This window comes from Solanum pennellii, chromosome 11 (genome assembly GCF_001406875.1).
Source record: "Solanum pennellii chromosome 11, SPENNV200".
Lineage (NCBI taxonomy): Eukaryota > Viridiplantae > Streptophyta > Magnoliopsida > Solanales > Solanaceae > Solanum > Solanum pennellii.
Genome location: NC_028647.1, coordinates 59,400,879 through 59,418,393, shown reverse-complemented (window position 1 = coordinate 59,418,393; position 17,515 = coordinate 59,400,879).

The following is a 17,515-nucleotide window of genomic DNA, read 5'->3' as shown; positions in this document are numbered from 1 at the left end:
GGGGAATTTTGAAAGGAGTGGAGAGGGAGCATTTGTGTAATGCAGTAATTGCATCATTATCTCAAAGGGGTCTAAAAAAGAGTCACATGAGTAGCTTTCTTTTTCTTCCCTAAGGTTGAATTGCATGTTACAACACTCAACCTACAATTTTGTAGCACATGTAACTATATTGAATTCATCCAATACTTTTTTAATTTGGCACATTATTTTATATTTATAACAAAATTAGATAATATTTTTAGGATAATTTTGTTTATGATTAATATTGATCCATCTCATTCAAAAAGATTATAATATTTAATGAAACATATTTTTACTTACTTAATTATATCTTTAATAATGTAACATGGTTGACACTGTTTACGAATTAAATGAGGGAAAATGTATAATTATCTCTTTAGATTATGATCGAAATTTCAGAAACACGGCTTAATTAAATTAAGGTCCTATTATCCCCTCCCCTTTTCCCCGAACCCTTTTTTTTTTTGCAATTTTGTGCACCTTTTGGCTTACGTGACATCCAAATATTTTCTGCGTACCTCAATTACGTGGAGTCACGGAGTGTGCCACGTAAAACAAAAGGTCTACAAAATGACCAAAAATAAATTTCGAAGGTAAAAGGATCTTAGTTTAGTTAAGATGTATCTCTGCGATTTCAGTCATAGTTTAGGAGCTACTTGTACATTTTTCCAATCAAATGATAATAAAATTTAGCATATCTATCTACTCTATTACCGTGATGAAGTAACTATTTCATCGAAATTTATAATGTTCAAAATGATCATGTATTCCAAAATAATATGTACCATGATAATCATAAGATATTTGGTTCAATTCTTGCTTGTCTCAATGAGACAAATATGGAGAAAATGTGGAGGAATTAGGAAGCATTGAAAGAAATTTAGATGGTAGGGCATGTAATAAGAGAACATAAAGGGGAGGGTACTTTGGCCTTTTTCAACCATGCATAGAATCTTTATTCTATCTTTTATCTCTATGTTTTATTCACTTCATATTCTTTTGCTTGTTATTACTTCCTAAAGTCTAAAGAAACCCCTTGGAATAATCCAAGGAACAGTTTGAACAAAAAAGAGAGAAGAATCAAACCACTCTTTTACTTTTTCTTACTCCTTTTGTGGTGCCATATTTAATGGTAAATTAATAACTTGCCCATAATTTTTTTATTGTAAAAAAAGCAAACTTTAAAAGATCCTAAACATATTTTTCCAACTTCAAAATATTTCAAAGTTTTGAAATAATCGGCCAATTTAATTAGATTTTTTTTTTAAAAAAAAAGTAATCTAAATCTTATTCATGGCCAAACTGATATATACTAAGCATAAATTTCATTAAGCTACATTTCGGATTTTGAACTATTTTGTGTTTATAAAAGAAGATCATCCATAAGGACTTGTTTGGTGAAATAATGTGATTAATTATGATAAAATAAGTTATGATGTCGTTAGTTATGATGAGATAAGTTATGTTGAGACTATTTCTTTTTGAACGTTTGATTTGTTGTATTCAAAATAATACGCTAGCATAAATTTTAAGAATGAGTAATTTATTTACAAAAATGTCCTTCATGAATATATGAAAAGTAATACTATATAAAAAGAGTTTAAAGAGATATCTTTGTCATTTACCTATTTTATTCAAAATAAGTTATTTCAAGATTACTATATCACTCAATAGAAGAAATAACTTATCTCGAAACTAATTATTAATTTCAAAATAAATTATTTCGAACTTGTCAAACAAACAATAAATTAAGTGACACTATAATTTAATCTCAAAACTATTTAGTGTTATCCTTCGCACCAAATAACGAATATAAAGTTCCAAGTCAATAGAAATTCAATGGAAGTCATTAAGATTATTTATAATGGATATGAAACATACATTTACATGATATCTGAATGCAGAAAGTTAGCTCCAATAGATAGGGAACCCAATGATCACGATATGCTATCTAAGGAGGGTACAAGACTAGAACTAGATGTAGATTTTGTGGAATTTTTATATAAATAAATTAATATAAAAATTAATGAATACTCGAGCATTCGTAAATTTGACGTGGATCCATCCCTGCAGATCGTACTCATTTTATTGTTAATGTAATATGCAACCCAAATGTTAGTAAGGTCACTACTCTCGTATGGATGCATATTAAATATAAATAAATTTTCTATTTTAACCAAAAACGTATAAAATTGAGTTTTATAAAAATTAAAATCTAGTTATATATTATTCCCTGTTGAGTAAATGATTAAAACACACTTAATCTATCTTTTCTTTTATATGATTTTTTCAAAAAAAAAATGAATATTTTTTATAGGAGGCAAGGGGGGGCAGATGGGGTTGGGTGGTTCGAGGGCAAGGTAAGAATTTTTTTAAAAAAACTTTTATAAAGAAGTTAAAAAAGAATTGATCTTTTGGGGTCCGAGGGTACATGAGGGAGGTAATAATAGCAGAGTGGGGTAACAAAAGTATTTTAACATTAATTTAAGAAAGTGAAATAGTCTGATGGACCCTGTACTTGTATAAGTATGTGTTATAACCATTCTACTTAACCCTTTAACAACTGAATAGTTGAACCCATTGAAACCTAATATTTTTTAAACCCTTTTTTGACCTATCATCCTATGTGACATTTTATTTTCTAAGTGGTAGTTAAAAATGACGTGAAATTTGACGTGTAATGGTTATAATACACACACCACAAATTGGAGGAGAAAAAGGTTTAAAATACTAAGTTTCAATAGGTTCAGGAATTTAGTTGGGAAAGAGTTAAATACAAGGGTCTAGAGTATAAACTCATACAAGTACAAGGGTTCATCAAAAATTTTAGTATTGTCATTTGGTTTGACTAATGCCCCAGTTACGTTCATGTGCTTGATAAATAGGATCTTTAAATAATATCTTGACATATTCGTGTTTGAGTTCATCAATGATATTTTGATTTACTCTGATATTGAAGATGAACATTTGAGGATTGTGTTGCAAATTATCAAGGATCATGAATTGTATGTTAAGTTTAGCAAGTGTTAGTTTTTGTTGAGATATGTTGTTTTACTTGGACATATTCTTTCAATGAAGGTATTCAAGTTGATCCTAGAAGACCGATGTGGCTAACAATTGGCCTAGACCTTTGTCCTCTTCGGATATATAGAGTTTTTTGATTTTGTCTGGCTACTATAGTGAGTTTATGGAAGGATTTTCCTCCATCTCCTTAGAGGATGTTGACCCAAAAAAAAGGTAAAATTTATGTGGTTAGAAGAAGCTTATAGAAAAGTTTTCAAGAGTTGAAGGATAGACTCTCGGATGGTTTTGTGGTCTATTGTGATGATTCTCGGATTGATCTTGATTGTGTTTTGATGAAACATGGTAAAGTCATTGCATGTGCTTCAAGGCAATTAAAGGTACATAAAAATAATTTTTCAACTCATAATTTAGAGTTACCAACAATGTTTGTTTTCTTAAAGATTCGGAGGCATTGTTTATATGCTATTCATGTAGATGTGTTTATCGACCACAAGATCGAGGAGCATGTATTCTCAAAAAGACTTAAATATTCTCAAAAGGAGATGACTAGTTATTATAAGATCATGACATGAGTGTCCTTTATCATTTGGGTAAATCGAGCGTAGTGACGGATGCTCTTAGTTGACTACTAATGGAAAGTGTTGCTCATGTTGAGCATGATAAGAAAGAGACAGTTCGTGATGTTCATAGATTGGTCTGATTGGGTGTTCGCTTAGTTGATTCCAATAGGGTGGTGTAGTTTTTGAAAAATGGTTCGGATCATCTCTTATATCGAATGTGAAGGCTAAGAAAGATCTTGACTCATTATTAGTTCATTTGAAGAGCTTAGTTTCTGAAAAAAAGTCATTGAAGCTTTTTCTCAAGGGAGAGATGGTGTCCTCAAATACCAAGGTCAGTTATGAGTTCTGAACATTGATGAGTTGAGGAATTTGATCTGACAGAAGCTCATAGTTTTTGGTACTCTATTCACTTGGGAGCCACCAAGATGTACCATGTTGCGGGAAGTCTATTTGTAGAGGGGGATGAAGATTGATATTGTGGGATTTGTTACTAAATGTCTTAATTGTCAACAAGTGAAAGTTGAGCATCAGAAACTGGATGGTTTGACTCAATATATTAGTATTCTTAAATGAAATTGGAAAGATTTGAATATAGTCTTCATTACGAGTCTACGTCATACCCATCATTATTTTGACTCAATTTGAGTTATTATTAACCGAATGACGAAGTTGAATCACTTTATTCCCATAAAGACTTCATTTTCACCTGAAGAGTACGCCAAGATTTATATTCAAGAAATGGCAACATTGCTTGGAGTGCCCTTGAGAAGGTGGACAATCCTTCAATGAAGACCTAACGAGAGGTAAATTCAAACACACTCAAAATCCACAAGAATCGTACGAACATCTATAGAGTGTAGTTTGGATTCAACTCTCGTAACCTCACTCAATCCAACATCAAAAACCTGAGTCGAGGTGCTGCAATAGGGAAAAAAAGCACTTTTTAATATCTGATTGTGGTACTAATTTACATCTCAATTTTGGAGATTGTTTTAGAAAGATTTTGGTACTCAAGTGAAGTTTAGCATAACTTTTCGTCCTTAGACTGATAGACAATCCAATCTTATATCCAGACCTTGGAAGATATATTAAGATGTTGGGTGATTAATCTCAAGGATAATTGGGATGATCATTACCCTTTGATTGAATTTTGTTATAATAATAACTATCATTTCTAGTACTGGAATGACACCGTTTAAGGCTTTTTATGGTAGGAGGTGTAAGTCTCTCCTATTTTGGTTCGAAGTTAGTGAGGTCGCTTTGATAGGGCTCGAGTTAGAGCGTGAGGCTATGAAAAAGGTTTGACTTATTCTAAGAGGTTGAAAATGTCTCAATGTCGACAAATGTCCTATGTCGATGTTAGAAGTAGAGAGCTTGAATTTGATGTTTGATAACACTTAAATTACCCTAAAAATAATCAGAAGAATAAGAGGTCATTGTCAATGATAATACCCAATAAAGATTCAGGGTCGAAACCCACAAGGACTGGTTTAGGGATAAGATTTCAACTAGAAAATTAAGAATGTGAACTTATTCATTGTAGCACTTTAGAGCGAGTGGGATACTACCTCAACCAAAATTCACATTTACTGAACTTAAAAAAAAACCAACTGTTCTTAAGAATCCGTATGACAATTCTCAAATGGCATGCATGCTCATACTCACTCTGAGAGTAGATCAAAATGTTATCTATAAACACCCTGTTCATCAAATCTATCAAAGTTGCAAGAGCGTTCGTTAGTATGGAATACATAATCAGTTATTCATGTTGAGCATACCGATTCTTGAAGATTGTGTCTTCAGAATGGCAATCTCTAACTCTGAATTGATGATAGCTTGATCGAAGGTTTATCCTTATAAAGAAACTAGCACCTGAAGTTGATCAGACGAGTCATCAATCATGGAGATGAGTTACTTATTTTTGATTGTGGCCTTTTTCATCTAACGATAATCAATGCATATTTTAAGAGAAACATATTTCTTGCAATCAAATAAAACTAGAGCACCACATGGAGAAATAATATTTAAAAGGTCTTTTTACTGCTCCTTCAACTCTTTAAGCTGAGCATGATTAATTTTGTAAGGAGAGATTAAGATAGGTTGGGGTGAGGAAAAAGGTCTGTTTCGAAGTTAATTCTTCTTTCAAAAGAATTTAGGGAAAATCATCAAAAAATATTTTGGGAATTCATTGACTATTGAAACCAACTAAAGAGATGGAACTTCGGAGCTGGTATCTTTAACACAAACTAGATGATAGATATAATCCTTATAAATCACCAATCTAGCCTTAAGGCTCAAGATAAATTGACCTATATATGCTGAGGTGTTGCCCTTCCATTCAATAATTGGTTCATTCGAAAATTGAAATTTAACAACTTTAGTTCTACACTCGACTGAAGCATAACATGTGTGTAGACAATTCATGCGAAGAATGAGATCAAAATTGACCATATTTAACTCGACTAGATCAATCGAGGTAATTTTCTTGAAAACAGAGATGGAACAATGAACAATTTTTGTATACCCATTTAGCTAAAACAAATTCACCAACATGAGTAGAGATTGAGAAGGTATCTAATAGGATTTCAAAACTGGCATCAAATTTCATTGCAACATAGAGAGTCATAAAAAAAGTGTGACTCCTGAATTTAACAATGCATAAATATTAAATTGAGCTACATTATTGAGTCAGGCGACCTGTTGAAGTGAAAGGTTGAGTATGTTAAGGAACATCTTTACCCTTTTCTACAAACGATGGTTCTTCTTTTGTGTAAAATATGAACTTTCTTATATTTTAGTTCCTCCTCATTAGTAGTCTATCAAGACATATTTTCTCATATAATTTAGTATCTTTACATAATATTTCATAAACTCTCATAATACAAAAATTCATGCCTAGGGACTTGTAATATATATTTGGATATTCCATTCAAAATATAGAAATTGTAATGATCAATTGTACTCTTCAGAGTTGATGATTTATGAACACATGGTCCTCTAGTATTGCATGAATTTATACTTATTCACTTATGAGCCGTTTGGTTATTAAATAAGAAACATCTTATATATGTATTAAAAGTTACATTAGTTTTACTATGTTTGGTAGAAGTTTTGTGTTAGGTATAAAAGTTAACATAACTTATACCATATTTGATTGGTAAGAATTTAAATATTGTATAAAAGTTATTCATGTATTAATTTATACGATGTTTGGTTGCATTTTTTGTAGTCCTACATAATTAATACCAACATAACTTATGAAAGAATCTATGTATAAAGTTATGCAGGGTAGAAGGTGAAATAAGTTATGTGGGTATTAGTTAAACATGTATTAAAATGATAAACTATATATTTACCCTATAAATTTATTTTATTTTTTAATTGGCAACTTTACTATTTTCTATATATGTTTGTTTTTTTATTTCTTTTTATATATAGACCATTTTCATTTCTTTTAATTTTTTTTAATTGAAAAACTTTACTGTTTTCCTATTATATATAGACTATTTTTATTTTTTTTATATACTTACCATCTTATTTATTTAAGCAAATATAAACATTTTTTTAATATTAAAAATTTGATTGTATATTTTTTGACGGTACATATGCTAATTAAATATTAGCATTATATATTATTCAATATATTTCACATTTTATCAGCATGTATTATTATTTTGTAAATAATATATATTAATAATTTACAACAAGTTTAATATTCAATAGTTAATAATTCATGTATTTTAATCTCTACATAACAAAATAATGCATATATAACCAATATCCGCATAGCTAATACCTGCATAATTAAACTCAACATAACTAAACCCTGCATAACTAAAACCCTGCATAACTAATACCTACATAACTAAATCCTGCATAACTAAATCCTGCATAATTAATACATGCATAACTAATAACTGCATAACTCTAACCAGTAACCAAACAGCCCCTTAGTCTTTCAGTTCCACATATTTAAAGATGCATTATGATAAAGTGTTTATCTTTTATCTCAGATTTCAACATTATTAGAATATAGTGTAATCTCACGTGCTCAATACATTCAAAGTACTGATCACATACCTTTCATGCCTATAATTTATCCATCCATTGAAGGCGTTTCAAGCAAATGACCTATTTGTTATTAAGTTAGATTTTTTTCTTTTTCTTTCAAGATTTTATGGATAAAGAGAAAGATAGTTAGTCCCCTTGAATGATCGAGAGTGTTATGTAAAAGGACTAAGGATTTTGTGATGTAGATTCATGCGTTCACTATCAGGATTACAACTTCCATCCAACAGGTGATGAGTTCTCTTTATCAGAAGACTCAAGTCAGTCTACAGTTTTAGTATTTCATGCGCTCACTATCAGGATACTTGTTAGACAGATCAAAACTTCCATTTAGCGGGTGATGAGTTTTCTTTATTCGAAGACTCAAGTGAATTTATAATACTGGTATTTCATTTTTATTCATACGTATTTGATTAGAGGAAGAATATGAAAAATCAATTTTTTTTTTTTTTTTGATACTTCCTCGCTTCTACTATTACTAGATACAAGTATATGTGCTATCACGAACTCAATATTTATTATTTTATATATATATATATAATGGATGAATATTTTCAATCCCTCTTTTTAAACTTGTCAGCGTAAAATATTGAGGGCTTTTAATGCTTGATTAGGACTAAATGAGGCAAATAGTATTATAGCATTGAGAGAGGTGAACAAAAGAAAAAATTAGACAAGTGATGGGTCCCACTAAAGAAAAATTGTACGGCATCACGCTTCACTCTTTCCGTGTATTTATGTTCACTTTCTCTTTTTCTTGAGCCCCGAGCTCTTTATTTTATATTATTATATACTTCTATATTCTTTCTGATTAAAAAAATAATTTAATAAATTAAATTTTAATTTGATATATTATTAGGTGATACAGTATTGAGTCGTATGCGATTGTATTATAAAGTTAATCCCATTTCTTTAATTATTTTTATATTTTCATATGAAGCTACGATATAATAAAAGATTTATAAATAAAAAAATATCAAGTAAAACAAATTAATATAATTAAAAGACATGTGTTTTAGGTATTTATATTCATTTTTTAACATAATTTAGTTTCTTTAGACTTATATTAAATATATATTGACATATAATCTTTATTAAATAAATAATTTAATATTGAACAATACTAAATACGAAATGGTATTGATGTCTGATATCAAATCCTAACTCAAATATCATAATTTTAGAATTTTATTCTTGATATATCAAATACCAAATATAAAAAATTTCAATTCAATTGGATAATTTAGTTCTCGATAATTCTTGTCCAACTATACTAAACATGTAGTTTGAGAAAATAAAAAAGACTTTTAATTTTATAATTATAAATTAAAGTTATATTAAAATATTTTTTTAATTTTTTAATCTTAAACATATTATGTGAAAAATTGAATTAAAATATTCTTAGAAAAAGAAAAGGATCATAATTTTTAATATACTAAAAATAATGTAAGTCTGATTTTTTTTTGAAAAAAATCAGGAAATAGCACTTTTATTTGTTCATTTTAATTTTCTATGAGCTTTTTCATTTCTCCTAAATATAATAATAATGTAAATTTTTAGGGTCGTTCGTTCCTTCACGTGCTTGCTTTTGATAACAATACTTGTCGTGTAGTGAATGATTGTATATGAAATGATGCATGGTAATATTCTTTTTAGTCCCAATATATACTTTTTCCGTCTTATATTATAAATTATTTTTTAAAAAATAATTGAATAATAATGTATGTTGTTTTGTAAAATTTATACATAAAAATATCATATTTTACTATACCCTTATTAATAAATCTTAACAATATATTCTTAAAAATTTATAACTTATTAATTTCATCGGGAGAGTAATTTATTTATTAATTAATTACTTTTTTTATTTACTGCTTATTCGATAAAATATAATTTTGAATAAAAATATCAACAAACAACTTCAATTTTAAGTAATGAAATTTGAATATTTTGTGATATGGTCGTCTTTTGCTTTAAGAATTTATATACATAAATATAAAAAAATATTTTACACAAAATATATAGGAAAATTGAGGTGCGAAAAACTTGAATTTTTAATATTTTTGATCAATTGATGAAAAAATTTGGCTCTAAAAAATAAAATTTGAATAATTATCCTAAAGCATTCATATTTTTTGAAATTTATCATTTCACCATTTATTACAAAGTTGTCATAACAAACATTAAATAAGAGCATAGGAGTAAAATTACCTTATTTCTTATTGCAAGTGCAAATAAAAAAGGTGACTTATAATATAGAACGGAGGTAGTAGTATAAATTAATTTAATTTAATGTGAATTTTTTTTACAAAGTTTTTAAAAAATATAAAGTAAAAACTAAACTATAATAAATTATTATACTACTTTCTCCGTTTAAAAAAAAAGGATGACCTAGTTTGACTTGGAACAAAGTTTTTTAATTTTGTTGTTCTAAATAAAATTCCGTCAAATGTATCAAAATGCCCTTTAATCATGTGATCTTAAACATTCCACGTAAAAAGTTAAAGTTAAAGTGTTACCAAAAAAGGAAAGGAGTCATTTTTTTTAAGACAGACTAAAAAGGAAATAGAATCATTCTTTTTAAAATGAAGGGAGTAATTATTAAGAATGAAATCATCATATCACATGATCAAATAGGCACTTAATAGTAAATACTTAATAATTATTTTTAAAATAGTAAACATCGACTAATTAATAAGAAAAACCTAAGTGAAGAGCATTTATACGGTTTTCTATATTGTGACTACATATAGTAACTCTTTTTATTTATTGAAAAGGGAATAATTGTTGAAGAGACTTAACATTTTAAATGGTTAAAGCCTAAAGGTAATAAAAAAGAATAAGACAATTAAAACACAAAATTTCTTACGAAAAAATAAATAAAACGGGAAAAAAAAGTTTAATATATCCTTCAACTTTTCGTTATAGAGCTAATATATCATTATTATAAAAATAATTCATATATAACCCTCTTGTTATTTAAATGACTCGCATATATAATGTACATTTTTTTCTCTCAAGAAAAGTGAAAAAAATATTAGTTTTTAATTTGTTTCTAAATTTTTTTTAATTAAAAGAACATTCATATAGGGGTAAAGTTGATACTTCTAAAAAAAAATTAATTTGTTTATTCAACGGGTAATTTGAATTAATTAGGTTTATGGTAAAATTTATATTTCACTAACTTATAAAATATATTATACGTTCTCAATTTTTTTTATAGATATAAAAAATAAATTACAGTATCCAAAAAATAATAATTGTTAAATTTTTTCTTACTTCTTTTACCTTATATTTTTACACTAAAGAATGAAAGAAAGAAAAATAAGAATAAGAAACTCAAATAACGATAATCAAAGTAATCAGAAAAAATTATCATATATCGTCATGCATATCCTATATGAGTTTTTTTTTTCAAATATAAAATAAATTCCGTTAAATAAATGAGTATATGTGTTGCCAATTGCCACTTTTGTAACAATAAGTATATATGTGAGCGATTTTTGTAACAATAGAGATATGATATATGTAAGTTATTTTTAAAAAGTTAAAGGTGTACGGTAATCACTTTTATAATAAGGGGTATATGAGCTTTAATTGACAAAGTTGAAGAGCATATTAAATCATTTTTTCAATAAAAATGTAATAGGTTTAATGGTTCGAAAGATCTTATTGATATACAAAAAATTGTAATTTATAATACTTTCATATATTTTTGAATATCAAATTTTTTATTTGAAACATCAAATTATTGTAATCTAATTTAACTTTGAAGATTAGTCAAATTGGCTTTCATAAAATATAACATGACAAATAAAAATAAACAAAAAAATTAAATAAAAGACAAAAAAATACTAAAAATTAATTTTTTATATATTTTTATATCTATCACACTAAACGATCTAAAATTTAGATCTATGTATATATTTCGAAGTGAATGAACATACTTTTTCTGACATATATCATTCTTCATTCCTCAAGGATAAAATTGATTTAGCTAAAAAATGAAATAATCAAAGGATAAATATGTTTTACTTAAAAATAATCAAAGAGATATGGAGTATTTAGTTTAGACTTTAGAGTATATTTACATTTTACGTCTTTACCCAAAATTGAAGTGTCTGACTATTAAGGTGCCGTTTGGCCATAAATATATAATCAGGAAAAAATTGATAAAAAAATTTAGGAACTAATGCTTAGCCATGTAATTTATTATTATTTGACAAATATATCTAACAAATATTTCAAAATCTCAAATTCTAGAGAAAATTAGACTTTGAGCCAAAAATTCTAATATTTGAATTTCTTTTAAAGTTTAAAAATTGTCCCAAAGTTTTATATTATATATTGATCGTCTATTAATTTCAAGGTATATTTATTTACAATTAACTGCGTTAAAGAGACGAACTTATTTTTAATAAGTTATAATCTATCTTGAACCCGTGACATGTGCGGGTATTCAATTATTGTAGTGTTCTTGCTCATATTGTTGTTAATTGTCATCAATTAAGTTTAAAATAGCATATGTTCATAACAAAATAATAAGATATACTTGTGGATAATTTTAATAATTTTCCAAATTTACAAATATAAATCATATTTTTTTTTTTGAAAAAGTTAAATATTTCTCTAAAAAATATATGATCAACCGCTTGATTAACTTCACTCAAAAATAACTTACCGAAAGCACTTAAAATTTATGGTCAAACGCTAATTAAATTTTGATTTGATGTCTACCCACCCATGTTACTTTTGACAAATCATTACTTCCTCGACTATTATATTTTATTTTGATTTGACATGAATTTTTGGAAAAAAACTTTCAAATTTTATGAATTTAAATAAAAATTTCAAATATGTTATTTTTTTTTAATTTTATAATTTTTAAATATATCACATGAAAAGTTAAAATTTTAAAATTACCAGAATAATATATTTTTTGAAATGGAATGAAAGAAAAGAGAAAAATAAATAGATCGAAACAAAATAATAGTTAAAATTTTAGAAAATATATATAATAGTAACATAATAATAGGAAAATAAATAGATAAGTGAGAATCGAACCCGCATCGTTAGCTTGGAAGAAATTCTCAACAACCATACTATCACTTTTAAATTCAACTGTTACATTAGAGAGTTTTTTGAATTGTTTTTTTTTTTTTTAAAAAAAGTTTATTAGCCTAAAGTTAAAAGTTATGAGTCGATCATATTCAATTTTTATATTTTTAGCTTATTTTGTATTTACTTTTGTTTAACAGTAAGTTTTTAAAGGTACTTTTTATCTTTCTCAAGCTCTATAAAAAAAGGTTTAAATATAAAAAATAGAAGGAGTCGTTTAATAGAATATATTAAAAGAAATAAAGAAGAACAAAAAAGAACATAAAATATATTTTAATTATTTGACTTGATAAAAAATTACCCTTCGTTCATCTTTTGATTCCTAAATGCTCCGATGTCAACCTGTTGACTAAAAAATACTTTTATTTCTAACAACCCACACTCCTGAGGTGGATGAGAGGATATTTTAGCCCCTTCTCCATTAAAAAATTTTGAAATTACTTGATAAAAAATTACTCTTCGTTCACCTTTTGATTCCTAAATACTCCGATGTCAACCTGTTGACTAAAAAATACTCTTATTTCTAACAACCCACACTCCTGAGGTGGATGAGAGGATATTTTAGCCCCTTCTCCATTAAATTTTTTTGAAATTACTTGATATATGAACTCATATGATTGACCTGANCCTATTTTCTTTTTAGTCTGTTTAAAAAAGAATGATCCTTTTCTTTTTTTGGCAACACTTTAACTTTAACTTTCGACGTGACATGTTTAAGACCACAAGATCAAAAGACATTTTGGTACATTTAACATAACTTTAATTTAGAACCATAAGATTAAAAAATTTTAAAATTACTTGATAAAAAATTACCTTTCGTTCACCTTTTGATTCCTAAATACTCCGATGTCAACCTGTTGACTAAAAAATACTCTTATTTCTAACAACCCACACTCCTGAGGTGGATGAGAGGATATTTTAGCCCCTTCTCCATTAAAAAATTTTGAAATTACTTGATATATGAACTCATATGATTGACCTGATTTTGGGTTCCATAATTAAATTAAATCTCTCCTCCCCCCCCCCNTATCCACCATTTTTAATTTTCCTCTCTCCGATTAAAAAAGAATGATCCTATTTTCTTTTTAGTCTGTTTAAAAAAGAATGATCCTTTTCTTTTTTTGGCAACACTTTAACTTTAACTTTCGCCGTGACATGTATAAAACCACAAGATCAAAAGACATTTTGGTACATTTAACATAACTTTAATTTAGAACCATAAGATTAAAAAGTTTTCTTTCTTTTCTTAAACTCCGTTCCAAGTCAAACTATGTCATCCTTTTTGAAATGGAGGGAGTAATTTTTTTGAACTTATGACAATACAATGGAGAAAAAAATGAGAAAAATAACGAGGACATTTACATAGAAATAATTAATTCAGTAGAAGATAACTTATTAGTATTTTTTCTTTTGTATGTATTCAAAATTTAAAATAAATGAATAATTTATCTCCTATCCCTCCCTGCCCCTACCTCACCATAAAAATAATATAAATTATAGGAATATGATCATGTAAGCTCATTTCAAGGTTGAGTCATTGATATCCTAATTAGAATAAAAAATTTACAAAGATAATGAACAAGACAATTGGATAATTAATAGAAAATTTTATCTTAAGAAAAAATTTGTAAAAAATTATAATCTTAATATGGATGGTCATTCATATACGGATTTTAAACGGATCATAAATTATGAGTTGAGTTATAATAAATTGATTACTGATTTAAAATAGGAATAAAAATATATCATAAAATTAATGATTTTTTGAATATTATTTTCAAGCGATTGAGTCAATATAAATATTTATGGTTTTTATTATCTATTTGAGAAGGATTTAAATTTTGACCAATTAAATTAGGCAACAAATTGAATAAATATCTAATGATTTTACTTTAACGAAGTTGTTAAAAATAAAGGCAAATATGAGTCAAATATTTTATATTTAGAATATTTTTTAACTAAAACATTGATGTCATGCGTATTTGAGGAGCCAAAAGGTGAATAAGTTTTTTTTGTTTTTTTTTTAAAAACCAATTTGGATAGTTGAGAGACATTTTAGGCCCCTCTCCATGGAAACAATATTATATATATTGTCATGATTAAATATTGTAACACTAAAAAATTTATAAGCTAAGGCCTGAACCCTTTTTTATTTGCATTAAGGTCGCATACTCTTAAATTGTTCTTATGTATTACGATCATTTCTTTAGTGAGAATGAATCTGGATATGAATTAAGGCTACAAGAAATCCCTAACACAAAGTTGAGTTAAAAGCTTTTTTACCGATTAAGTTTTGACATAAGATTCTACTTAGGTCAACTTCAATCAATATCTCAGAACACATAGGTGGCCTATGACTTATAAAAATTGAAAGTCTATGGGTCATCTTTTCAACGCCATCGAGTTTGCCTCGTTTAGAATTTGGAGTAAGAAGTTATGACCGCTTTACCAAAGACTATCATATCAGAGGTTTTCTGAGTTAGTGAACTACGAATCCCTTTAACGGGGTCATTAATCATCTGTCAACTCGTGAGAAACTTCAGAGAGTCAAATTTTGGGACCCAATTTCTACGGGTCCATCTATGGATCGTAGAAACTTCTACAGGCCGTAGTTTGGACCCGTAAAATAAACTTTTGAGCATTAAAATTCAATATGAACTCTACAGATTAAATCAACAGTTTGTAGAAATTTCTACGGGTCATAGTTTGGATCCATAGAATGAAATTTTATATCAAAGAGTAACACACTATATATAATTCACGTTCAGTATTACTTTTGCAAATAAAAGAAATGTTTTACTTTTTAAAATTAGAATAACTTTGTATAGTGTATTATACTTTTGTTATGAACTTTTGTATTATTTGGTGAGTTTTTAGGAAGATATGAGGCAATTTTGATAGTTTTCATAATATATGGGTCTTTATGTTTATAACCAAAAATTACAACTTAAAAATTCAAAATGTATATCTAAACATAACTTTAACTTCATCTCATATAATCTCGGACCCGTTTGACCACAAATACATTTGATTTTTATTTTGAAAATCATATTTGGCAATAAAACTTGTCATTACTTTTCAAATATATTCGACAAATATATCAAGTTCCCAAATACTAAAATTTACCAAGTTCTAATAGTCGAAAATTCTTAAAAATATAAAAAAAACCCAAATTTTTATATTTCATAAAAAACTCATCATTTTTTCTTATTAATTTGTTTAAGAAAAGATTGTTATCTTATTATAATTAAAAATAATTGAAGTTTTTAAAATTATTTTTAATAAAATAATTTACAGTTTTTATATTTAAGAGATCATAATTTTCTTTAAAAATTATTATATCAAATTGATTGTATCACATAAAATGAAACGAAAAAACTAAAATTAAGTGAAAATTTAGAACACTATTTAGTGGGAAGAAGTAGTAAAAATCAAGAGAGTAAAATTAAGTGAAATTCAGAATACTATTGAGTGTTGGGAAAGTAGAAAAGAATTTGGATTGTTATCCATGCAAAGAAATAACTGTAATTACACTATGGGTATGTTTGGTACGAAGGAAAATGTTTTTCATGAAAAATATTTTCCTAAAAAATGTTTTTTTGAAAAATAAGTAGATTTTAGATTTATTTTCTCATGTTTGATTGGTGAGTAGAAAATATTTTTTGGAAATGATTTTTAGTGTTTGATTTATGAATAAAAATGTTTTTGAGAACATCTTTTATTTTTACTAGAGTAAAAAATAATTTATGAAATTGAAAATATTTTTTTTAAAATCGATGTTTTCCCCCCAAAAAAAATGTAATTTGAAATTGAAAGAGAGTTTTGGAAAATGTTTTCCTTAATTTTTTGAAGGGAAGTCATTTTCCTTAATTTTGAGGAAAATGAGTTGATTTAGAAAACATTTTCCATAACTTTTGTCCCAAACAAACATGGAAAAATTGGAAAATATTCCTTCATACCAAACACACTCTATATAATTATCAATAATTCACAATCTCTGAATTAAAGAGTATAATTATTCCTATCAATTACATCCAATTATTTGTTGATTAAATAATTACATTACTAATTACCAGGTCAAACAATATAATTACACCTAACCACACCCAAATTAGTTACCAAGATGACTTTCTAAATGTGCCCTAAGTGAAATTTAGAAGACTAAATTAGTGATGGGAAAGTAGAAAAGAATCTTAAATTGTTAACCATGCAAAGGAATAGTTGAGGATTTGAGGGACAAAAAGTTAGATATGTCTGTCACATGGGTACAGACTTTTGCATAGTTTTTGTGTTCTTTTTTTACTACTAACTATACTATATATTATACTATTTGTTAAAAAAAAAAACTATATATTATATACTATAAATATAAAATAATCACCGACCATTGACTATTGCCCATACACATCAGCCAGTTTCTGTTCTATCCATCCAAAATGTATAGGGATTTGAGAAAAGAGGGCAACTTTATCAGTGTGGGGGGTGTATTCATGAATTATGTTTATCTATATATTCTTCCTAATTAATTAATTAATTAATTGCTAATTATGTACAACCTCTTTGTTTAATCACAAGTTGACAGCACTACAATGTGCTAAATTCAGAGGGGATATATTGAGCATGTTGTATTGGATCCATATGCCATGATTTTATGGCATAATTTCAGTTTGGACCTATTCAAATATGATTGTTATTTATTTTTTTAAGATAATATTTGGCATTTA